Source organism: Hippopotamus amphibius, chromosome 12 (assembly GCF_030028045.1).
Source record: "Hippopotamus amphibius kiboko isolate mHipAmp2 chromosome 12, mHipAmp2.hap2, whole genome shotgun sequence".
Classification (NCBI taxonomy): domain Eukaryota; kingdom Metazoa; phylum Chordata; class Mammalia; order Artiodactyla; family Hippopotamidae; genus Hippopotamus; species Hippopotamus amphibius.
In genome coordinates this window covers 71,610,390-71,637,859 of record NC_080197.1, presented here as the reverse complement: position 1 = coordinate 71,637,859, position 27,470 = coordinate 71,610,390, and the positions used below count along the sequence as shown (strand labels likewise).

Here is a 27,470-nt window from a genome sequence, read left to right as displayed (position 1 = left end):
GCTAGTAAATATAAGAAAGTAACCATTCATAAAGAAACCAAACGACTTATTCTTTTTTACACATATATACTATTTCGATAGCAACCATCTGATTTTTTTAAAATTCTGATATATTTCCCTTTCAGATTATAAAACCAGTTTCTTTCCTGGTGATCTACTCCTCTGGTGATGTATTCTCCAAACCACAGGAGGCTGCTGCTCTGGTTGCTGCAAATGCTTGAACTCATGAAGCACAGATATAAATGTATAAGTTGAGTCTGGGAAATCCCTGGAATATGCAGTCTTCATGTTGGTAGGATAAGACTAAGCTTGCTCTTCCAATCCTAGTATATGTAGTTCATTCAGTCATTCATTCACTTACAAATTGATAAAATATTTATGGAACTACTTTGTATACCAGGATCTCTTTTAGGTCCTCAGGCTACAAAAATAAGATTACCAAGTTTGTTGGTCTAATGGATCACACATTTTACTCTAGAGACAGAGAGTAATAACATTTCACTGTATTCATAAATTAACAACATTACCCCCTGAGCAAGTTTATACTTTATCTCTCTACTTGAACTTGGTTTTAAGTAAACTTTGACATATTAGATTAAGCACAATTTTCTTTCGATGGTATCTTAAGTTTATATTTGTTTCTCATAAAATTTTCTCTCTAATCTTTTCTTAATGTGCATTCTGTTTTCCACTCACCAGTGACCCAGAAGTGCATGATCAGATAAAATATACATTAAAAAAACCCAGAAATTAATATTTCAAACTCAACAACAATGATAAGCAAAAACATTGGAAATTTATGCATCACAGTCTAAATTTTGTATGTATTTACAGATTACAATGGGAATATAAGTCAATGAATTCCCAGGAGATATGCAATTTCCTGACAATTTATAAACATTCATATCATGAATCATTGAATAAAAAGGTAATAAAGTGGAACAAGTAAGCAAAATACAAGTTGCTTCTTGATTCTGAGGAAAATCTAACAAATATTTGTAAATTCATTCTGATAACTGGAAAACCAACAAGCATAAACAGTACAACTTTCACATTTTAGTAAACATATGTCTACCATGTGTATTTTTTGACGTTTTAATTGAAATTTTTCAAGGAAGTAAAAACTGGAATACTATTTATATCATTTTTTACTGACAAAAGTTCTTGTAATTAATAATCCATTTAGTTTTACCTTGTATGAATATGTTAGATATACATATACATGTAACTAATATTTAATAAGCATAGAAAAGGGCCTATTCCAGATAAAAATTTTAAAATATTCAATACCATGCATTACATTTTGTTTATGGTTTCTTTTGCTGTGCAAAAGCTTTTAAGTTTCATTAGGCCTGATTTGTTTATTTTTGTTTTTATTTTTCATTTCTCTAGGAGGTGGATCCAAAAGATATTGCTGCAGTTTATGTCAAAGGTGTTCTGCCTATGTTTTCCTCTAAGAGTTTTATAATATCCAGTCTTACATTTAGGTCTTTAAACTATTTTGAGTTTATTTTTGTGTATGGTGTTGGAGAATATTCTAATTTCATTCTTTTCTATGTAGCTGTCCAGTTTTCCCAGCACCATTTATCAAAGAGACTGTCTTTTCTCCATTTTATAGTCTTGCCTCCTTTGTCATAGATTAATTGACCATAGGTGCATGGGTTTATTTCTGGGCCTTCTATCCTCTCCCATTGACCTATGTTTCTGTTTTGTGCCAGTACCATACTGTCTTAATTACTGTAGCTTTGCAGTATAGTCTTAAGTCAAGGAGAGCCTGATTCCTCCAGCTCCATTTTTCTTTCTCAAGTTTGCTTTGGCTATTTGGGGTATTTTGCATTTCCATACAAATTTTAAAGTTTTTTTGTTCTAATTCTGTGAAAAATGCCATTGGTAATTTGATAGGGATTGCACTGAATCTGTAGATTGCCTTGGGTATTGTAGTCATTTTGACAATATTAATTCTTTCAATCCAAGAACACGATATATCTTTCCATCTGTTTGTGTCATCTTCAATTTCTTTCATCAGAGTTATCATAGTTTTCACAGTACAGGTCTTTTGCCTCCTTAGGTAGGTTTCTTCTTAGGTATTTTATTCTTTTTGATGCAATGGTAAATGGGATTATTTCCTTAATTTCTCTTTCTGATCTTTCATTTTTAGTGTATAGGAATGCAAGAGATTTCTGTGTATTAATTTTGTATCCTGCAACTTTATCAAATTCACTGATGACTTCTTGTAGTTTTCTGGTAGCATCTTTATGATCTTCTATCTATAGTATCATGTCACCTGCAAACAGTGACAGTTTTACTTCTCCTTATCCAATGTGGATTTCTTTTATTTCTTTTTCTTCTATGATTGCCATGGCTAGGATTTCCAAAACAATGTTGAATAAAACTGGCAAGAGTGGACGAAAAGACAACACACAGAATGGGAGAAAATACTTGCAAATGATGTGACTGACAAGGGATTAATCCCCCAAATATACAAACAGCTCATGCAGCTCCATATCAAAAAAAAACAAAAAAACAAAAAAACAAAAACAACAAAAACACAAGAACAACAATAACAAAACAAAAAAGCAAAAAACAGCACATCAAAAAGAAGGGGCAGTAGATTTAAATAGACATTTCTCCAAAGAAGACAGATGCCCAAAAATCACATGAAAAGATGCTTAATATAGCTAATTATTAGAGAAATGCAAATCAAAACTACAATGAGGTATCACCTCACACCAGTCAGAATGGCCATCAAAAAGTCTACAAACAGCAGTAATTAACGCATTGTAAATCAACCATACGTCAATAAAAAATTTTTAAAAACTGAAAAAAAAAAGCCTACAAGCAATAAATGCTGGAGAGGATGTGGAGAAAAGGGAACCCTCCTACACAGTTGGTGGGAATGTAAATTGGTACAGCCACTATGGAGAACAGTATGGAGGTTCAGTACGGAGGAAACTTCTAGCAATCCCACTCCTGGGCATATATCCAGAGAAAACCATAATTTGAAAAGATACATTCACCTCAATGTTCATTGCAGCACTATTTACAGCAGCCAAGACATGGAAGCAATATAAATGTCTATCGACAGATGAATGGATAAAGAAGATGTGGTACATATATAAAATGGAATATAACTCAGCCATAAAAAAGAATGAAATAATGCCATTTGCAGCAACATGGATGGACCTACATATTATCACACTAAGTGAAGTAAGTTAGAGAAAGGCAAATATCATATGATATCTCTCATACATGGAATCTAAAAAAAAAGATACAAATGAACTAATTTGTAAGACAGAAATAGACCTACAGACATAGAAAACAAACTTATGGTTACCAAAGAGGAAAGGTAGAGGGGAGGGATAAATTAGGAGTTTGGGACTGACATGTACACATTACTATATTTAAATAGATAATCATCAAGGACCAACTGTATAGCATAGTGAACTCTACTCAATATTCTGTAATAACCTAAATGGGAAAAATATTTGAAAAAGAATAGATATATGTATAACTGAATCACTTTGCTATATACCTGAAACTAATACAACATTGTAAATCAACTATTCTCCAATATAAAATAAAAATTTTAAAAATCATGCATTACAGAAGAAACCTGGAGAAGGATGAGATACAGTACAAAAATTCCTTAACTTTTTTCTTCTAGGTTATATATGATGCTCTCCAGAATGATCTATGAATCTGACGGTTTCCTAGCTTTCAACCACACGTCAGCTGCCACAGCACCGAAAGTGAAGCCTTTCTTAGCTTACCATTTCCCAAAATCAGAACAAATGAGTGGACTGAAGGATAAACATTTGTAAGAGTCTGAACAAGCATATAGACTAGTTTGTTCTGCATCACATCGTAATGAAAAGTTATCATGAGATTAGACAGGAAGTAAATAGCAAATAGTATGAGGAAAGATACCACCATTATCATGGCTCTGACATGGGCTTTGATGCTGGAATCTCTGAATCCTGTTGCATTTTGCTTCATCTTCTTGAGATGTTTCAATAGGGAGAAGATTAACAGGAGAAAAAAACTCAGGGATATAGTAAAGGGTATCAAGGATCCCCCAATGAATGCAATCAGTTGTAAAAAGTTTTCAATGTCACTGCTTTTAGAACTCAAAGTCATATTTCTTTCATATGAATGTATCCTGATATTAGTATATATGGTTATCATAGTAAGATTTAAAGGCAAGAATACTAATGCTCCCAGCAACATTACCAGAACTACCACTTCAACTCTACGCTTTAAGAGAAGAAAAACAGCATTTGTAAAATTGGCTATCTTTAGGAAATAAAAGAGGCTGAGGCCTGTGGCAAGCCAGACACTAAAATGACTGGCCACGGCCCTAGCAATATTAATAATCATAATTTTCTTTCTCTCCATATATAAAGATGGATAAAAATCCTTTGTAAACCAACTCACCATCATTACCAAAATCATACAAATTCTGGAGATTGCCAAAGCAGTGAGGATTCGATCAGCTGAGGAGATCTTTTGCAACCTGATCCAGTCGATGCAGTTCACCAGGGTTATGAATCCATTCCCCAAAATACCAATCATGAATTCTGAATCTATTAAAATGATGAAGATGCTCTCCAAGGAACCTACCATGTCTGCAAAGAGAGAGCTTCAATCTCTAATTGCAAGATTGACAATTTTTTAATTTAATATGTTTAAATGGTATATATGTATACTTATTTATTAGATATGCAGTTAGTTTCTTCCTTTAAAAAATTGTAGGCTTAAGGTCAAAGCAGAAAGCACTTAGGTGTACCAAACAATGGGCACATAGCTCTCTTTGTAAGAATTGTTTTCTCCCAGACAACTAGCTGCACTCTGATCTGGGTACTGCATGTTCTCAACATAAACTGAAGTTTCTCATACTTGATGATGAAAGAAAGACTGAACTCTCATTTGCTAACAGGCAAATAAATGCATATTCTCTTTCCTTATTTTGCAATGCTTGCTTTATTTAATCTCCACCCAACTGTTGTGACCAATAACATTAAAAAATGTAATGCACGGAGCTCTAACTTATAGCAAACATCTACATTAATAGGTGGGGTTGGGCAAACATTAAAATCGTCACCACTGAGGTAAAATGAAGAAAGACTAAAGGAAAATTTCTGAAATTTATCCAAAGCTTTTTCTATCCTAAGTACTCTAGTTTCTTGAGTTAACCCAGCAAAGCCACAGCTCTCGAATATTAGATGCTGATAATTTATATTTATTTATCAATTAATTGTTTGCAAGTGCTGAAACACACACACTTACCTTGCAGAACAACCTTATGGGATTATTGTCCAGGAATGACTCTCTCCTTTTAGCAACAGGAAAATGAGGCTTAGAGAAATCATTTGGATTCAAAACTTCTTGCTTTTTTCTCTAATAACTCAGTTTTTATTCCCTCATTAACACTTATTAAGCTTTTCTTGATGTTAAAAATCATATTAGATAGCAAAATACTTTTAAAACATTATTAATCTTTGTGTTAGTTAATACTTAACTGAAAACCATTTACAGGACTTTTAAGAAGTGATGGAACTATCTTTACCCCACAAAAGCCTCTCAGTTACAGCCAGATATGGGCACTACTGAAAAGAGGAGAAGATCATCTGCAGAGGATGAATTGTCCTCATTTTGTGCCTCTCCACCACTTGGTAATAGCACTCTCCGATAGTCATCAAGGTCATCCAAGAGAAACAGAGGAAACAGTACCCAGCACATAAAGGGTACAGAAGAGTGCCTGCCCCCACTGGCAAGACTAGATCCTGTAGACTGATATTTGCATCCCCTTCAAATTTACATGCTAAGTCCTAACTCCCAATGTGGTGGTATTTGGAGGTGCGGATCTTTGGGGATAATTAAGTTGTGACTGTGGAGTCTTCATGAATGAGATTAATGGCCACTGAAAGCTACTCAGTCATAATAAAGAATAAAATTTTGCCGCTTGCAACAACATGAATGGATATGCTTAGTGAAACAAGTCAGATAAAGACAAGTACTGTATGTTATTACTTCTATGTGGAATCTAAAAAATACAACACACTAGTGAATATAACAAAAAAGGAAACAGTGTCACAGATATAGAGAACAAACTAGTGGTTACCAGTGGGGAGAGGGAAGAAGAGAGCAAAATAGGGGTAGGGGATTAAGAGGTACAAACTACTATGTATAAAAGAAATAAGCTCCAAGGATATATTGTACAGGATAGGGAGTATAGCCAATATTTTATAACATTAAATGGAGTATAATCTATAAAAAATGTATCTCTATATTGTATAGCTGAAACTAATAATATTGTAAATCAAATATACCTCAATTAAGAAAAAGTCACCTCAGAGTGTTACCTTGCCCCTTCTTCCATGTGAAGACACAGGAAGACGGCCATCTGTGAACCAGGAAGTGGGATCTCATCAGAGAGCGAAACTGCTAGTTCCTTGAGCTTGGACTTCCCAGCCTCCAGAACTATGAGAAATAGATTTCTGTTGTTTATAAGCCATCCAGTCTTTGGGTCTTTTTTGTTATAGCAGGCAAAATGTATTAAGACACTGAAAAAAACTCATATTTCACAGGGCACTGGATAAAATAAACAGAAAAGCCTTTCCTCAATGATGGAGAACAACTAGCCCCTATTAACACTGCTCTGGTCCCGCCTAACAAATCTTCAAAGCAAGACCCAAAAGGATTAAGCTAATTTCCAGTAATTCAATTGCATCCCAGAACAAAGCTCATGAATACCTATAGGAATATAAAAATATCCAGCATTTTACTCAACAGGGAAAATTCCAGTTCCTGATATCTAGTCAAAGATTATCAGGTCTGCAAATAAGCAGTAAAATATGACACAAAGCAAGAAAAATCAAACAAAGCCAACCTGAAACTGGCACAGATATTAGCCTTAGCAGACAAGGATATTAAAACAGTTATTATAACTATATTCCAGGTGTCCAAAATGTTAAGATACAAAGAGGGTATTAAAAAAAATTGAACTTCTAGCGATTAAAACTACAATATCTGAGATGAAAAAGAAACTAGATGGGATTAACAGATTTGACACTGTAGGAAAAAAACATTTGTGAACTTGAAGATATAGCAGTAGAAACTATCCAAAATGAAACACAACAAGTAATGGAATTTTTGAAAAAATAAAAAGGCATCACTGATCTTTGGAGAAATTCAAGGTGCCTAACGGATATGTCGCTAAAGTGGCTTAAAAACTGGAGCTAGGTAGAAGAAATAATGACCAAAATTTTTCTGAATCTGATGAAAACGATAAACCCATAATCTCAAGAATCTCAATATGCCCCAAGCACAAGAAACAAAACAAAAATACACCAAGACACATCATAATCAAATTTCTCAAAAGTAGTTTTAAAGGGAAAATATTAACAGTAGTCAGAAAAAAAGATGCTATGTTCAGGGGAACAAGTAAGGATGATAGATTTCCCTTCAGAAATAGCGTAAGCAAGAATTTGCTATAGCAATGTCTTTCAAACACTGAAATAGGGGGGAAAAAAAACCCTCTAAATCTAGAATACCCAGACAAAATATTTTTCAAAACTGAAGGAGAAATTTGAACTTTTTCAGACATAAAAAACAAAAGGAATGCACACCAGCAGACCCACACTACAAGAAATCTTGAAGAACATCCTCCAGGCAGAAAGAAACTAATACCGGATGGAAATAAGAATAAATACAAAGGCATAAATAGCATTATATATGGTAACTACATGGCTAAGTATATGTCTTCTCTTTTTTAAAAACCTTTTTTAAAAAAGGTAATTGTTTAAAAACAACACCACCAGGTGGTGGAGTTTTTAATATATGCAAAATAAAATAGATGATAGCATTTTTCTAGAATAAGGTAACTAATAATAATGATAATGCTTTAAAAATAGGAGGACTGGGGCAGGGAGGGTGGGGGGGAATCGGGGGGGGGGCGTCAAGGAAGGGAGGGAATGTGGGGATATGTGTATAAAAACAGTTGATTGAACCTGGTGTACCCCCCAAAAAAAATAAAAATAAAAAAAAAAATAGGATATGATAAAGAGGAAGGGAAGATATAGGTTAAATAAATTCTTCTACATTGGACATTGATGTTAACACCACCCAAGATAAAAAAAGTAACTCACCATATGCCTCTTTCTGATCACACCACCTGTTTTACTCCTAAACAGGATCCACCACCCACTGTAGAAGCAGTTTCTAAAATTTTCTTTGTTGTTTTACTACCTAAATATGATTTCTAGATATTACACAGCCACACCGTGAAGATATTGCAGGTTCAGTTCCAGACCACCACAATAAAGCAAATATCGAAATAAAATGCCCACAAATTTTTTGGTTTTCCAGTGCATAGAAATGTTGTTTGCAGAAATGTTGTTTGTTAAGTGTGCAATAGTATTATGCCTAAAAAATGTGCATACCTTAACTTAAAAATACTTTATTGCAAAAAATCCTCACCATCATCTGAGACTTTAGTAAGAAGTTTAACACCAAAGATCACTGATCACAAATCCCCATAACAAATATTGCAATAATGAAAAAGTTTGAAATGTTGTGAAAATTATCCAAGTGTGACACACAGACATGAAGTTAACAAGTACTGTTTGAAAAATGTTGCCAATAGACTTGTTTGGTGCAGGGTTGCCACAACCTTCAATTTGTAAAAAAAAACACAATAAAGTAAAATGTAATAAATAAGGTATGCCTGTAGTTTAGTTTTGCCAGCAATTAGATTTTAGGAAATTGGAATAATTTATGTGATTTTCTTTTTAAGGGAGTGCATGGGGTTGACTTCCTTTTATTTAAAATTATATTTTACGTAAAACAATCATCCATATGGTGGTATGTAATTGTAGTTTATTTTCATTGTTGAATATTATGCAGCTGGATGAATTTACCACATTTTATTGCTCCATTCTACTATTGATGGAATATACTCTAAAAATAATGATGTTATGAATATCCTTACACATGGGCCCTGGTGAACATATAAGCATCACTTTTTAATCTTTGTTAAAAGTATTTCATAATTTTAGGATTATTTAGGATAAATTCAGGATGTCTATTCTTTATGACTTTCCATAAAAATCCAGTATGCCAATTTAATCAAGTTATTTAGTAAATCATTCTCAAACTGGAGGTTAGCATCTTATTTACATTATTAAAGATGAGCATTATCAATAAGGTTATCTTAATATACATGAGTATTAATAGATTATGAAATATGTATAGTGTTTGCCAAAGAAAAATAATAAATTTTCTACTTAGTAACTAAATCTTACATAAATGTGTATATATTCATATTTCATACTTTAAATGCTTCTTATTTTAATGTCTCTAAATAAATAAATTCGAATGGAAATAAGGCTGGAGAAGCAAATTAAGTCACACCAAAGAAAAAGCCTTCAAGTTGTAGAAATTACTCTAGGAAGCCTTAAACAAATAACTCTTCACTTTTGAATATGTGTATATTTACCTAATAAGAATCCTAATTTTAAAAATGTGTAACATCATTCACCACAGGTAATGGCTACAGTTTTTCTTCTTCATGTTATTTTTCTTCTTCCTCCTTTTTATACAACTTGAATTTCCTAACTGTTTTACCTACTTGAATTGAATGTAGTCTTCCTTATTTGTACCAAGTCAGTATTAATTACAGGCACACATACACAGTTTACAAACGCTCATAGTTTACTTTCTACTAGAAGACACACGATGCCCACTTGTTTCTTTTCTTTTACCCAGCACCTCAGCTGCCACAGAACTGACAGGAAGGCTTGTCTTATCTTCTTTCCCCAACTCAGGATAAGCAAGTGGCTTGAAGGATATATTATTACAAAAGCCTGGCTAACCATAATAACTAATTTGTTGTGCTGCCTCTTGGGATCTTTTGCCACTGAGCTGCATATTCTTGAGATGTTTCCACAGGGGAAAGTTTAACAGCAGAAAAGATGTCAGGGACATGGTGAAGGGTGTGAAGTTTACTGGTGTGAACAGAGTCATATTTGAAAGGTATAAAATGTCCCTCAGTTTGGTCTTCTGAGTGCTGTTTCCTTCATATTCATCTCGATATTCTCATTTATGCTTACTGCCACAAACTGAAAAACCAAAAAGAACTAAGTCCTCAACATTATCATGAGAGGTACACTTTCAATTCTCCACTTTACATAAAGAAAAATAAGGCTGGATGGGACTTCCTAGGTGGCACAGTGGTTAAGAATCCTCCTCCCAACGCAGGGAACACAGGTTTGATCCCTGGTCTAGGAAGATCCCACATGCTGCAGAGCAACTAAGCCCATGTGCCACAACTATTTAGCCTGTGTGCCACAACTACTGAAGCCCACGGACCTAGAGCCCATGCTCCACAACAAGATAAGCCATCGCAATGAGGAGCCTGGGCACCACAATGAAGAGTAGCCCGCCACTTGCCACAACTAGAGAAAGCCTGTGTGCAGCAATGTAGACCCAATGCAGCCAATAAATAAATAAATAAATAGATAAATTTATTTATTTATTTATTAAAAAGAAAAAAGAAAAAATAAGGCTGGAGAATTTGGCTATCTTGAGCAAATCAAATATGCTTAGGGTGGCAGCAAGCCAGATGCAATAATGGTTGCTTGTTGTCCAGGCAATAATAATAATTCTTGCTTTTAAATTTTCTAAAGCTGGGATTAAACACATTTACATACCAATGTATTAATATTACCCAATTCTGGAGACTGCCGGAGCAGTGAGAATTTCATCATCTGGGGAGACTTTTTGTCTCTTGACCCAGTCAATGCAGTTCACCAGGCTATGAAGCCACTGGAAAATTTTCCTAGAATAAACTCTATTATTACTAGGATGGAAAAAATACTTGGTAGTAAACTTATGTCTGGGGTGAAAAAAGCCAAGCCTAATATCACTGCTTATGATTCCTTAATATCCTAAAGTTCCACCAGTACCCAGTTTCTGAGTATGCAGTAAAATTCTTGTTTTCTTTTAAATTCTGAGGTCAATATCAAGCAGGAAAATACCACAGGGTGCTAATGGATGTGTTCAAAGCTGTCTTTATGAAAAACATTTCCAAAATAAATTAAATGAATTCTTGTTCATACACTTACGTCCTTGCCATAGGCTGAAACCTTCCATAGCTGATATTGAAATGAGAGTTGCATTCTCATTTGCTAACAAGCAAATACATATTCTCTTTCACTGTTTTGCAATTGTTTGCCTTGTTTAACCTCTATGTAATTTGAATTCATCAAGTTTAGATGTTAGCTAGGAAAATTTTTAAATTAATACATGGAACACGAGCTGCAGAATGGATGCTGTGTCAGCAGGCATAAAACAACATTAACCTCATTACATATCTCCATCAGAGCTCCTGGGTGACCAGGTACATTGTCAATGAGCAGTAATATTTTGAAAGGAATCCTTTCTGAGCAGTAGGTCTCAATAGTGGACTTAAAATATTCAGTAAACTATTTTGTAAACAGAGATACTCTCAGCCAGGCTTTGTTGTTCCATAAATCTACTCTGCCTATGCTCTATCATTCCATTTACAGAGCACAGGCAGAAAAGAGTTAGCAAAATTCTGAAGAGCCCTAGGATTTTCAGAATGGTAAATGAGCACCGGCTTCAACTTCAAGTCACCTACTGCCTTAGCCCCTAACAAGAAAGTCAGCCTGTCCTTTGAAGCCTTGAAACTAGGCACTGACTTCACTAGCTATGAAAGTCCTAGATAGCATCTTCTTCCAATATAAGGCTGTTTTATCTACACTGAAAATCTGTTGTTTACTGTAGCCACTTTCACTAATCATCTTAGCTAGATCTTCTGAAAAATTTGCTGCAGCTTCTACATCAGCACTCCCTGCTTCACTTTGCACTTTTATGTTACGAAGATGGCTTCTTTCCTTAAACCTCATGAGCCAACTTCTGCTAGCTTCACACTTTTTTCTTCTGCAGCTTTCTCACCTCTTTTTGCCTTCACAGAATTGAAGAGTGTTAGGGCCTTCCTCTGGATTAGGCTTTGGCTGAAGAGAATGTTGTGGTTCATCTGATATATCCAGACCACTAAAACTTTCTATATATCAGCAACAAGCCTGTTTTTTTTTCTTACTATTCATATGTTTATTGGAATAACACTTTTAATTTCCTTCAAGAACTTTTCTTTTGTGTTCACAACTTGGCTAACTGGTGCAAGAGGCCTAGCTTTTGGCCTATCTCAGTTTTTGACATGTCTTCCTCACTAAGCCCAATCATTTCTAGCTTTTGATTTGAGGTGAGATACGTGTGACACTTTCTTTCACTTGAAAACTTAAAGGCCATTGTAGGATACTGATTGGCCTAATTTCAATATTGTTGTGTCTGAGAGAATAGGGAAGCCCAAGCTAAGGGGGATGGAGTATTCAGAATACACATATTTATCTATTAAGTTTGCCATTTTATATGGGAGCAGTTCATGGCACCCCAAAGCAATTACAATAGTATCATCAAAGAATATTTACCAGATGTCACCATAACAAATATAATAAAAATGAAAAAGTTTGAAGTATTGTGAGAATCACCAAAATGTGATACAGAGATGTGAAGTGAGGAAATGCTGTCGGAAAAAAAATGGTGCTGATTAGACTTGTTTGATTCGGGGTTGCCACAAAACTTCAATGTAAAAAATGCTTTATCTGCAAAGTATAATAAAATAAAGTATGCTTGTACAATTATCCCCATTTTATAAATAATAAAAATCACAGGAAAATAAACAAAATACAGACAAAAAAAATAGAAAAGACCAAAGAAACCAGGAGCTGGCTTTTTAAAAAGGTAAACAAAATTGATAAGCCTTTAGCCAGGATCATCAAAAAAAAAAAAAAAAAAAACAGAGAGAAATCAAATAAACAAGATAAGAAATGAAAGAGGAGAAATAATAACCAATACCCCAGAGTTACAAAAAAAAAAGGAAATACTATGAACAGTTATATGCCAACAAATTGGACAACCAAGAAGAAATGGACAAATTTCTAGAAACATACCACCTTCCAGGACTGAAGCAGGAAGAAATAAACAATCTGAACAGACTGATCACTAGAAGTGAAATAGACTCTGTAAACAAACAAAAAAACAACTTCCTACAAACAAAAGTCTAGGACCAGATGGCTTCATGGGGTAATTCTACCAAACATATGAAGAAGGGCTAATACCTTTCCTCAAAATATTCCAAAAAATTGAAGAGGAAGGAACTCTCCACCATTACCCTGATACCAAAACATGACAAAGACACTACAAAGGAAAATTACAGGCCAATATCACTGATGAATATAGATGCAAAAATTCTTAAAATATTAGCAAACCAAATCTAACAATGTATACAAAGAACATAAACCATGATCAAATTGGATTTATTCTAGGATAACAAGGATGGTTCAACATTTGAAAATCAAGGTGACACACCACATTAAAAAAAAGAAGGATAAAAATCACCTGGTCGTCTTAATAGACACAGAAAAAGCACTTGACAAAATTCAAAATCCATTCATGATAAAAACTCTCATCAAAGCGGATATAGAGGGAACATATCTCAATACCATAAAGGCCACTTATGACAAACTCACAGCTAACATCATACTCAGTGGTGAAAAGCTGAAAGTTTTCCTCTTAATCATGAACAAGACGAGGATGCTCAGCCTTGCCAGTTCTCTTTAACACAGTATTGGAAGTCCTAGCCACAGCAATCTGGCAAGAAAAATAAATAAAAATAATCCAAATTGGAAGGGAAGAAGTAAAACTGTTACTATTTACAGATGACTTGATACAATATATAGAAAAACTCTAAAGCTGCCCCCAAAATTACAAAACTAATAAATGAATCCAGCAAAGTTGCAGGATACAAGATTAATACACAGAAATCTGTTGCATTCCTATACACTAAAAATGAACTTGCAGAAAGAGAATTCAAGAAAGCAATCCCATTTATAATTGCATGGAAAAGAATAAAATACATAGGAATAAACTTAACCAAGGAAATGAAAAACCTATACCCAAAACGGTATGACATCAATGAAGGAAACTGAAGAAGATACAAATAAATGGAAAGACACACCATGCTCATGGATTGGAAGAATTAATATTGTTAAAGTGTCCAGACTGATAACTAGTGATACTGAGCATCTTTTCATGTGCCTGTTGGCCATCTGTATATCTCCTTTGGAGAAATGTCTAGATAGGTCTTCTCATTTTTTGATTGGGTTTTTTGCCTTTTTTTTTTTTTTTTTTTTTTTTGACATTAAGCTGTGTTAGCTGTTTGTATATTTTGAAAATTAATCCCTTGTTGGTAGCTTGTTTGCAAATATTTTCTCCCAGTTCATAGGTTGTCTTTTTATTCTGTTTATGGTTTCCTTTGCTGTACAAAAGCTTTTAAGTTTAGTTAAGTCCCACTTGTTTATTTCTGTTTTTATTTTCATTACTCTAGGAGGTGGATCCAAAAAAATATTGCTATGCTTTATGTCAAAAAGTGTTCTGCCTACATTTCCTATAGGAGTTGTATAGTATCTGGTCTTACATTTAGGTCTTTAATCCATTTTGATTTTATTTTTGTATATGGTATTAGAGAATGTTCTGATATCATTTTTTTTACTTGTAGCTGTCCAGCTTTACCAGGACCACCTATTGAAGAGACTGTCTTTTATCCATTGTATAGTCTTGCCTCCTTTGTCATAGATTAATTAACCATAAGTGCATGGATTTATTTCTGGGCTTTCTATCCTGTTCCATTGATCTATATGTCTGTTTTTGTGCCAGTACCATTCTGTTTTGATGTTTTGTAGTATAGTCTAAAGTTAGGGATCCTAATTCCTCCAGCACTGTTCTTCTTTCTCAAGACTGTTTTGGCTATTCAGGGTCTTTTGTATATCCATACAAATTTAAACTTTTTTTGTTCTAGTTCTGTGAAAAATGCCACTGGTAATATGATAGGGATTGCTTTGAATCTGTAGATTGCCTTGGGTAGTACAGTCATTTAACAATATTGATTCTTCCAACCCAAGAATACAGTATATCTATACATCTGTTTGTATCATCTTAGATTTCTTTCATCAACATCTTATGGTTTTCAGGGTAGGGGTATTTTGCTGCCTTAGGTAGGTTTACTCCTAGGTATTTTATTCTTTTTCATGCAATGGTAAATGGGATTGTTTCCTTAATTTCTCTTTCTGTTCTTTCATTGTTAGTGTATACAAATGCAACAGATTTCTGTGTATTAATTTAAAGCCAGATATGGGCGATATTGAAGAGGAGAAGATCATTTGCAGAGTATGAATTGTCCTCATTTTGTGCCTCTCCACCACTTGGTAATAGCACTTTCTGATAGTCAGCAAGGTCATCCAAGAGAAACAGAGGAAGCAGTACCCAGTATATAAGGGGTATGGAAGAGTGCCTGCCCCCACCGGTAAGACTAGATGCTATAGACTGATATTTGTATCCCCTTCAAATTTACATGCTAAATCCTAACTCCCAATGTGGTGGTATTTGGAGGCGCGGATCTTTGGGGATAATTAAGTTGTGACTGTGGAGTCTTCATGAATGAGATTAATGGCCACTGAAAGCTACTCAGTCATAATAAAGAATAAAATTTTGCCACTTGCAACAACATGAATGGATGTGAAGGGTATTATGCTTAATGAAATAAGTCAGATAAAGACAAGTACTGTATGTTATCACTTATATGTGGAATGTAAAAAATACAACAAACTAGTGAATGTAGCAAAAAAAAGAAACAGACTCACAGATATAGAGAACAAACTAGTGGTTACCAGTGGGGAGAGGGAAGGAGGGAGCAAAATAGGGGTAGGGGATTAAGAGGTACAAACTACCATGTATAAAAGAAAAAAGCTCCAAGGATATATTGTACAGCACAGGAAATATAGCCAACATTTTATAATATAATAATGTTAAATGGAGTATAATCTATAAAAATTTTGATTCACTATGTTGTACATCTGAAACTCATATACTATTGTAAATACACTATAATTTTTAAAAATCTGCAAAAAGCAATAAAGTGAAGCACAATAAAATGATGTATGTCTGCAGTTTACTTTTCAAATTACAGAATATCATTATTATTATTACCATTATTTCATTAATATGTTGAAATGTGGTAAAAAAAAAGAATATATTTTATGTGATAAACATCTGTTTCCATTTATTGAGAATTTTTTGCTCTGTCACATGATCTATGTTTATAAAGTTAAAGATTTCTTTCAAATAATTGTTTTCTCTGTTGTTACAGAACTCTACATATATCTGATTAAACTTACTGTGTTATTCACATCCTCTTTATAATTATTAACTTTGCTTGGTCTATCAACTTGGGAGATATTTAATATTTTTGCTATGTATTGATTCAGAATTTTGTCCATTTTAAAAATTTGGATTCATTTAATTTGTTACTACATTTTTAAAAATGCTTATGCATTTTTATTGTTTCTTATTGTTGTTTCCTTTATTAGTTTAAATATCTCTTTAAATATTGATAAATTTCATCTTAAAATTATTTCACTTAATACTAGTGATGTTCCACTAGCTTTTGTTTCGTATATTGGTATATTAGTTCAGAATTCAGTTTCAGTTCTCAAAGCTAAATAAATGAGTAAAAACATATTAGTGATTTAATTAGGTAGAGGTTTATCTTTCATCTAACAAGAATATCCAAAGTTAAGCAGTTTGGACACCAAGATGCACAAGATAATATTAGGGTCTTTCATTAACAAATAAGGAAAGAATTATTATTGGAAAGCATCTAGCAGTCCTTTGGTCATATGTATCCTTACATTTTTATCTATGTATTTTCAACCATTTTTTATTTCTTTTAGATGTGACTCATACACAGGATAATATATATATATATACATATAAAATTTATAAACATATAAAATATATAAAATTTTATTATAGAAAAATGAGTTACAAATTATTTTTTATGTAATATATATTTGCTAAACTAAAATTTTAATGTTTCTGCTTTTTAATGACTAACTTAATTCATTTAGTGATTTCTGATATCCTTGGGCTCATTTCTAATGTTCTGCTAGTGGTTTTCAGTCCTGCTTTCTCCTTTCTTCCCTAATTTTCTTCGTCTGCTTTCTCTGGGTTTGATGGGACTGTTGTTATTCCTTTTTCCAAGCTATCAACTTAGGAGTTTACTTACTTTTTCTATTTTTTTGTTAAGTGAAACACACTTGCTAATATTGATGATATATATATTGTATTTGCATTGTATACATATTTCTCAATAACATGTTTCTTTTTCTAATTATGTCTGAATTAAATCACTGGCTCCTTTCAATACAAGCAATTTATTTGGCATGTGTTAAAATCCTTTTGCACTTGCCACTTTTCCCAATAATTGTAATGTAGATATTTTTGTTTTATTAATCAGCTTTATTGAGGTATAATTTATATAAAATAAATTTAGCAACTTTGGGTGTGCAGTCCATATTATGTAGAATTTTAACAGTAGCTTGCTTTAAATGACAAGATATCAATTTCATTACAACATTTTACAGCCAATGCTTCCTTATTTTGTCAGCCTATTTTAACATTTTATTTGCTCAATATTGCTCCTTCCATCCCAATTCTTCCCTTTTTTTTTTTTTTTTTGTCTTTGCATTAGTCTGTTTGGGTTTCCATAACAAAATTCCACAGACTACGTGGCTAAAACAACAGAAGTTTATTTTCTCACAGTCCAGAGGCTGGACACCAAGACCAAGGGGCCATTAAGGTTGGTTTGTGGTGAGACTTCTCTTCATGGCTTGCAGACAGTTGCTTTCTCATTGTGTCCTCGCATGGCCTTTCCTCTGAGACTCCTGGTGTCTCTTCTTCTAATAAGGATACCAATTCTATTGGATTAAGACCCACCCTAATAACCTCATTTAACCTTAATTAACTTCATAAAGACCCTATCTCCAATACAGTCAAATTGAGGGTTAGGGCTTCAACATATGGATTTTGGGGAGACACAATTCAGTCCATAATACTATTCAATCCATAAGTGGCTTACTGAAGTATACTTATTAGTAGCATTTTCAGTAAGGAAATGAGTGTACTAAATAGCCTCACTCTTTTATTTGGAAATAATACTATTTAATTCCATCTCCAGAATAAATTTGTAGCCAAGAATTTGGGATTATAGTTGCATTATTCAGCACTTTGAATATTTATATAAGTAGTCTTATCTATAGGGAGTATGTTTCAAGACCCTCCAGTGGATACCTGAAACTGAGATAGTACCAAACCCTGATTATACATACTATGCTTTTTCCTACACTAATAAGCAGGTAGCATATACAGTGTGGCTGAACAAATAAATGATTTGTTTCCTAGGCAGGAGGGAATGGGATGGCGCAAGACTTCATCACGCTACTCAGCACAGCACACAATTTAAAACTTATGAATTATTTATTTTTTGGAACTTTCCATTTAATATTTTTGGACTGAGGTTTACCATGGGTAACAAACTGTGGAAAGCAAAACCAGGGACAAAAGGGGTTATTATATATACAAATTTACAAAATCTTTTGTATGGTTTTTAAAAATGTAATAGCTACCACCTCATTTTGATGTTCTACCTTGTCTCCACTTCACACATGTGATATGACTGTGACAAGGCTATATTTTAGTGATATTTCCCCTATTAGAATTATGGATTACTTGAGTTTTTGCTCTGAGAATTGCTTCTTCTTGAATAAGCCTCTCACCTCAGTGTGAAACCAGAACCAAGAGATTCATGCAATCTGCAGGTTTTGTGATGTTTCATTTAAAATGAAGCTTTAGGGGCTGAAAGAAGGTGGCAGAGGAGTAGGACGTGGAGATCACCTTTCTCCCCACACATATATCAAAAAATTCATCTACTTGGGGAGTGGTTCCTGGAGAACACCTTCCAAGTGCCAGCAGGAGACCTCAGACGGCCAAAAAGGCTGTGAAGCTGTGCAACCCGCGGCTGCTGGATTGAAAACCCTGCCTGCTGGGCCCCGCATCCCTGCCCTGCCATGCACCACTGGGCCGTGCCTACTGTCCGCACGCCTACCCGCTGCTCTACTCCCCTCCACCACCCTGCACTACCGGGCCCCACTGCCTGCCCACCTGCTGCCACCAAGGGTCCTGTGTGTAAGGCAAGTCATTGGCCACACCCTCCTGGCAGCAGGTGAAGCCCACCAACACCAAGGATCCCGCGATCAGGACCAACTTCCCTGGGAGAACGCACAGCACACCTCAGGCTCATGCTGACCTCTGCTGCTATAAGCACTCCTGCAGGTTTCAGTTAGACTGCCATATCCCTCCCTATCCTCCGACCTGAAGTTGCAAGTGAGCCCCAATCACCCTCTTTTGCCCCCTCTTGCCTGGGTGGGGAACCAACTTCTGAGAGCAACCCACATGCAAAGTAGGGACCAAAACCAAAACTTATCCCTGAGGACTACAGGACCAAAGAAGAGAAAGAGAAACAGCTGCAGGAGGAGCAGATATAATGCCCACGATAGGCTTGATAGACCCTGCATCTGTGGATCACCTGAATAGATGAGTGTTTCTACAATAGAGGCTGTAGACATGGGGGGCAACTGGGGACTGTGCAGACAAAAACACACAGTACTAATACCAGATCAGAGTCTGAGCTCTCTCCAGTCCTCCCCACAGCAGGTGCAGAGTCCTACCTAGAAGTATTGGAGGACTTCTTGGTATGTTTGTCTTGACTCTGGTTTTAGGTATTTGTTAGTTAAATCTTTACTGTATATATTTGTATGTGGATTTGCTTGTAATTGGTATGAGTACTCTCTTCATTCTTTACTTTGCTCTCTCTTTTTCTCTTCTCTTTGGTTTCTTTTCCTCCTCTCCTTTTGCCAGTGCAAGTGTGCACATCTCCTTGTGTGATTTTGACTGATTAGAGTTGCTTTTACCAGCAGTCTTGGGGATCTGACTGTTGTTTCCCCTTCTTCCCTTTTTTCTTCCTTTTTTTCTTTGCTCTCCTTCTACCTCCTTTTTCTTCATGACGTGCAGCTTCCAGGGTCTTGGTGCCCCAACTGGGGGTCAAACCTGGACCTCTGAGACAGCAGAGCGGAGTCCAGGACATTGGACCACCAAAGAACTCCTGACCCCATGGAATATTAATCAGCAAGTGCTCCCCCAGAGTTCTCATTCTCAACACCAAACTCCAAATCCAACCAAAAGCCAGCAAGCTCCAGTGCTTGATACCTCAAGCCAAACAGAAAAGAGATAAGAGGAATTACTAGTAGGAAGCATAGGGAAAGGAGACAGCAAATACTATAAATTAGACAAAATGAGAAAACAAAGAAACACCTTGCAGGCAAAGGAGCAAGATAAAAACCCACAAGACCAAATAAATGAAGGAGAAATTGGCAAATTGCCTGAAAAAGAATTCAGTGTAATGATAGTAGAGATGATCCAAAATCTCAAAAACAAAATAAAGAACATACAAAAATCATTTAATAAGGATCTAGAAGAACTAAAGAGCAAACAAACAGTAATGAACAACACAATAACTGAAACTAAAAATAATCTAGATGGTATAAACAGCAGAATAACTGAGGCAGAAGAACAAGTAAGTGAGTTGGAACATAGAATGCGGGAAATAACTGCCACAGAGCAGGAAAAAGGAAAAAGAATAAAAAGAATGGACGACTGTCTCAGAGACCTTGGTGAAAACATTAAGGGCACCAACATTCGAATCATAGGTGTCCCAGAAGAAGAAAAAATGAAAGGGTCTGAGAAAATATGTGAGGAGATTATGGTGGAAAACTTCCCACACATGGGAGAAGAAATAGTAAACCAAGTCCAAGAAGTGCAGAGAGTCCCATACAGAATAAACCCAAGGAGAAACACACCGAGGCACATATTAATCAAACTAATGAAAGTTAAACACAAAGAAAAAATATTAAAAGTAGCAAGAGAAAAGCAACAAATAACATATAAGGGAAAGCCCATAAGGATAACAGCTGATCTCTCTGCAGAAACTCTGCAGGCTAGAAGGGAGTGGCAGGAAATAAATAAAATCTTGAAAGAGAGAAACCTACAGCCAAGAATACTCTTCCCAGCAAGAATCTCATTTAGATTTGACAGAGAAATCAAAAGCTTTATAGACAAGCGAAAGTTAAGAGAATTCAGCACCACCAAGCCAGCCTTACAACAACTGCTAGAGGAACTCCTCTAGGCAGTAAACACAAAAGAAGGAAAAGACCTACAAAAATAAACCCAAAAAATTAAGAAAATGGTAATTGGAACATACATGTCAATAATCACCTTAAATGTAAATGGATTAAATGCTCCAAACAAAAGACACAGACTGGCTGAACAGATAAAAAACAAGACCCTTACACATGCTGTCTACAAGAAACCCACTTCAGACCTAGGGACACATACAGACTGAAAGTAAGGACATGGAAAAAGATATTCCATGCAAATGAATGTCAAAAGAAACTGGAGTCATAACAGACAATTTAGACCTTAAAGACTATTACAAGAGACAGGGAAGGACACTACATAATGATCAAGGGATCAACCCAAGAGGAAGATATAATAATTGTAAATATCTATGCACCCAACATAGGAGAACCTCAATACATAAGGCAAATGCCAACAGCCAGAGAAGGAGAAATTGACAGTAACACAATAATAGTAGGAGACTTTAACACCCCACTTACACCAATGGACAGATCATCCAAACAGAAAATAAATAAGGAAACACAAGCTTTAAATGAGACATTAGGCTATCTTGACTTAATTGATATTTATAGGACATTCCATCCAAAAACTACAGAAGACACTTTCTTCTCAAGTGCACACGGAACATTCTCCAGGATAGATCACACCTTGGGGCATAAATCAAGCCTCAGTAATTTCAAGACAATTGAAATTGTATCAAGCATCTTCTCTGACCACAACACCATGAGACTAGATATCTATTATAGGAAAAAAAACTGTAAAAAATACAAACACATGGAGGCTAAACAATACACTATTAAACAACCAAGAAGTCACTGCAGAAATCAAAAAGGAAATCAGAAAATACCTAGAAACAAATGACAATGAAAACACGACAACACAAAACCTATGGGACACAGCAAAAGCAGTTCTAAGAGGGAAGTTTATAGCAATACAGCGCTATCTCAAAAAACAAGAAAAATTTCGAATAAACCATCCAACCTTGCACCTCAAACAATTAGAGAGAGAAGAACAGGAAAACCCCAAAGTGAGCAGAAGAATAGAAATCATAAAGATCAGATCAGAAATAAATGAAAAAGAAATGAAACAATAGCAACGATCAATAAAACTAAAAGCTGGTTCTTTGAAAAGATAAATAAAATTGATAAATCATTAACCAGACTCATCAAATAAAAAAAGGGAGAAGATGCAAATCAACAGAATTAGAAATGAAAAAGGAGAAGTAACAACTGACACCACAGAAATAAAAAAGATCATGAGAGACTACTACAAGCAACTATATGTCAGTAAATTGGATAAGCTGAAAGAAATGGATAAATGCTTAGAAAAGTACAATCTTCCAGGACTGAACCAGGAAGAAATATAAAATATGAACAGACCAGTCACAAGCACTGAAATTGAGATTGTGATTAAATATCTCCCAACAGTTTTCCCATCACCATTTATTGAAGAGGCTACCTTTTCTACATTGTATATCCTTGCCTCCTTTGTTATACATTAGCTGACCCTAGTTTATCTCTGTGCTTTCTATCCTGTTCCTCTAGGCTTTCTATCCTGATCTATATTTCTGTTTTTGTGCCCGTACCATATTGTCTTGATTACTGTAGCTTTGTAGTATAGTCTGAAGTCAGGGAGTCTGATTCCTCTAGCTCCATTTTTTTCCCTCAAGATTGCTTTGGCTATTCGGGGTCTAATGTATCTCCATACAAAGTTTAAGATTTTTTGTTCTAGTTCAGTGAAAAATGCCATTGGTATACTACAAATATACAGTAATCAAGACAATGTGGTACTGGCACAAAAACAGAAATATGGATCAATGGAACAGGATAGAAAGCCCAGAAATAAACTATGGTCAACTAATCTATGAAAGGAGGCAAGGATATACAGTGGAGAAAAGACAGCCTCTTCAATAAGTGGTGCTGGGAAAATTGGACAGCTATATGTAAAAGAATGAAATTAGAACACTCCCTAACACCATACACAAAAATAAACTCAAAATGCATTAAAGAGCTAAATGTGAGGCCAGACACTATAAAACTTCTAGGGGAAAACATAGGAAGAACACTCTTCAGCATAAATCATAGCAAGATCTTTTTTGATCTACCTCCTAGAGTAATGGAAATAAAAACAAAAATAAATAAGTGGGACCTAATGAAACTTCAAAGCTTCTGCACAGCAAAGGAAACTATAAACAAGACAAAAAGACAACCCTCAGAATGGGAGAAAATATTTGCAAATGAATCAACAGACAAAGGATTAATCTCCAAAATATATGAACAGTTCATGCAGCTCAATATCAAAAAAAAAAACAAACAATGCAATCAAAAAATGGGCAGAAGACCTAAATAGGCATTTCTCCAAAGAAGACATACGGATGGCCAAGAGGCACATGAAAAGATGCTCAACATCACTAATTATTAGAGAAATTCAAATCAAAACTACAATGAGGTATCACCGCACACCGGTTAGAATGGGCATCATCAGAGAATCTACAAAGAGGAAATGCTGGAGAGGGTGTGGAGAAAAGGGAACGCTCTTGCACTGTTGGTGGGGAATGCAAATTGATACAACCACTATGGAGAATAGTATGGAGGTTCCTTGAAAAACTAAAAAATGAGTTACCATATGACCCAGCAATTCCAGTACTGGGCACATACCCAGAGAAAACTATCATTTAAAAAGACACATGCACTCCAATGTTCATCACAGCACTATTTACAATAGCCAGGACATGGAAGCAACCTAAATGTCCACCAACAGATGAATGGATAAAGAAAATGTAGTACATATATACAATGGAATATTAATCTGCCATAAAAAAGAAAGAAATTGGGACATTTGTAGAGGCGGATGAACCTAGAGACTCTCATACAGAGTGAAGTGAGTCAGAAAGAGAAAAACAAATATTGTATATTAACACATATATGCAGAATATAGAAAAATGGTACAAATCAACTGGTTTGCAAGGCAGAAATAGAGACACAGATGCTGAGAACAAACATATGGACACCAAGTAGGGAAAGCAGCGGGGCCAGGGTCGGGGGTGGGGTTGAGGTGAGATGAATTGGGAGATTGGGATTGCCATACACACATTACTAATAAGAAGAAAATATCAAATTGTACACTTTAAATATATGCTAACTCACATATATGGAATCTAAAAAAATGCTACTGATGAATCCAGTGACAGAGCAAGAATAAAGATGCAGATGTAGAGAATGGACTTGAGGTGGGGGGTGGCAAAGGGGAAGCTGGGACAAAGTGAGAGAATAGCATTGACATGTACACACTACCAAATGTAAAATAGATAGCTAGTGGGAAGTTGCTACATAACATAAGGAGATAAACTCAGTGATGGGTGATGACTTAGAGGGCTAGGATAGGGAGGGTAAGAGCAAGTTGTGGGAAGGAGGGGATATAGGGATATATGTATAAATACAGCTGATTCACTTTGGTATACCTCAAAAACTGGCACAACAGTGTAAAGCAATTATATTCCAATAAAGAGCTTTAAAAAATAATTGAAAAAAATAAAATAAAGCTTTAATACACTCCATTCATTCATTCATCAATTTACTCCTTTATTAAAAAATCATTTTTGACTAACTATCTTATGGGCTGGATTGTAGGTCCTGGGAGTCAGCAGTAAACAAAGCGGACATGATTCTCACTTTTCTGAAGCTTACATTATACTGAGAGAGACAGATGACAAATGAGTAAATAAATCAAATATGGAGATAATTTACCTTAAGGTTTAGAAAATGTCAAATGGCATAACATCAAGAATTAATACCGTCATGTAGAATTCAGTTGTTGAGCAAGATTATACATTTCTTTCTTATAATAAAACTTGCTACCAATGACTATGCCAATACACTAGTGAGTATTTTTTAGATGGGGAAGATGTTTTCTTATCTGATCTTTAAAAGAAATTTTAAGAATGAAAGATGTAGGAGATTTTGGCAATTCAAAGCCCAGAGATGCTTTAGGAGAATACTGAAATATTTGATGTCAGATCCCAATTTCAAAAATGGTCTTCCCCAATGAAAAAACTAGAAGAAATGACTTTCCTAACTGAACGTGGATACTTATAACAGCATTAAAAAGAGGTAATTATCTTGTTTTTTCTTCATCACTACTGTAGAATATGATTTTTTCTAAGCTTTATGCCTACTTATTTAAATAAAATATTTTTCAGTATTGTTTACTGTACACTATAAAATTTACTTTCAGTAAGTTCGTCACTCGAATTTTTTACATTCTTAATAACAATTCTAATTGCTCTATATTAACTATGAAGTAAGGATTCATGATGGGATAACATCTATCCCAAACACACATCTTCAATGTGTGATTGAAAATTGAGTGTCATTACCATCCAAAAGATTGTAGGTTCAAACAATGAAATCTGAATACATTATGGTACTAATTACAATGGAAATTAGCAATGATTTCCTGAGATAAATCATCAGTTGTTAAAAATGCATAAATATAGATCATAGATTTTTCAATTGGAAGTTGACAACATAGAATATGTATGTGTAACATAGATGACTTCATAATTCTGAGGAATTTCTTACAGTATTTTGCATAATTAAATTATTTACCTGAAAAAAATTGGTAGGGCCAACTTATTTCCAATGTTTCTTATATTTTCAAACATACATTAGTGTATGCTTTCATGTGATAAGCTTTGATAGGACTTTTCTACATAAGACTGAAAATTATTTAGTTACACTATAAAAATTCAGTAGGAAGTACAAAATATTATAGGTCCCATCAATTTGTTTTCTGCTAGAACATACATGATCCGCCTTTTACTGATCTATAGAGTTGAGGGTTTCCATTCATTCAGTCTGCACTTCACCTGCCATAAAACCAAGAGAAAAGTCTGTTTTAGCTCCTTGTTTCTCCCAATCAGCATGAATAAGTAGTGTGAAGGATAGATGATTCCAGGAGCCATGAGGACCAGTTCCTCCTGCAGCCTGTTAGCATTCCAAACAGATGGCATTAGAGACATGAAATAAATGGCAAATAGCAAGAGAAAGGCTATTTCTCTTGCAGTTTGCATGGCTTTTATAGAGACTTTGGTGCTAGGATCTTGGGATCCTTTACCACTGAGGTGCATCTTCTTGGGATGTTTCCGCAGGGGAAAGATTAGCAGCAGAAAAGATGTCAGGGACATAGTAAAGGGTATGAAGTTTGCATGAACAGTCATATTTGAAAGGTGTAAAATGTCCCTCAGTTTGGTCTTCTGACTGATGTTTCCTTCGTATTCATTTGTCTAGATAGCCTCATCTATGCTTACCACCACAATGTGAAAAACCAGAAAGAACGAGGTCCCCAACATCATCATGAGAAATACACTTTAGTGCTCCACTTTAGGTAAAGAAAAATAAGACAGGGAAAATTAGCTGTCTTAAATAAAATATACTGTGGCTAGTAGCAACCCAGATGCTAAAATCGTTGGTTATTGTCCAGGCAATAAAAAAAGCTCTTGCTTCTAAATTTGTAAAGTTGGATTAAACACAGTTTAATACCAATTTATTAATATTACACAGAGCAAACCAATTCTGGAGACTGCTAGAGCAGTGAGAATTCTATCAGCTGAGGAGATCTTTGTCTCTTGACCCAGTCAGTGCAGTTCACCAATGCTATGAAAGCCACTGGCAAAATTTCCTAGAACCAATTCTGTCATTACTAGGATGGAAAAAATGTAGTAAAGTTATCATGTCTAGAAAAAAAAAGCCAAGTCTAATATTACTGGTCAAGGTTTTTTTTTTAATATTCTGACCGTAAATTCTGTGTGCATCTGATTTCTGGATATATGGTAAAGTTCTTGTTTCTTTTAAATTCTGTAATGAATGTCAAGCAGGGAAGCACCAGGAAATGCTAATGGAAGAGCTCAATGCTGTCTTGATGAAAATCATTGTTCTTCCCTAATAGCTCAAAGTAACTTCCATTCACATGCTCTATGTTCTAGCTGTTGGCTGAAATATGCATACTCATGTTGAAGTGAAAGCTGAATTCTCATTTGCTAGCACGTAAATGAAACCATATTCTCTTTCATTGTTTTGCAATTTGTTTCTCTTTTCACTTCTCCGTATTTTGTGTTTTTCAACTTTATTTGACATACAGTAAAATTTAAAAACCCAATACATGGACTATACAGTGACTGTCTTGTTATGTGGAGCTTGGTCATAACTAAGGTCATCATCATTATGGATTTTTTTTTTTAATGT

General features: G+C 34.9%; 2 pseudogenes; both read right to left on the bottom strand.

Annotated features, from left to right (window-relative positions):
- Positions 1-9,867: 9,867 nt before the first annotated feature.
- On the bottom strand, positions 9,868-11,134 carry LOC130834024 (putative taste receptor type 2 member 33; annotated as a pseudogene).
- A 14,919-nt stretch (positions 11,135-26,053) lies between these two features.
- LOC130834023 (taste receptor type 2 member 20-like) lies at positions 26,054-26,960 on the bottom strand (annotated as a pseudogene).
- Between the last annotated feature and the right edge of the window lie 510 nt (positions 26,961-27,470).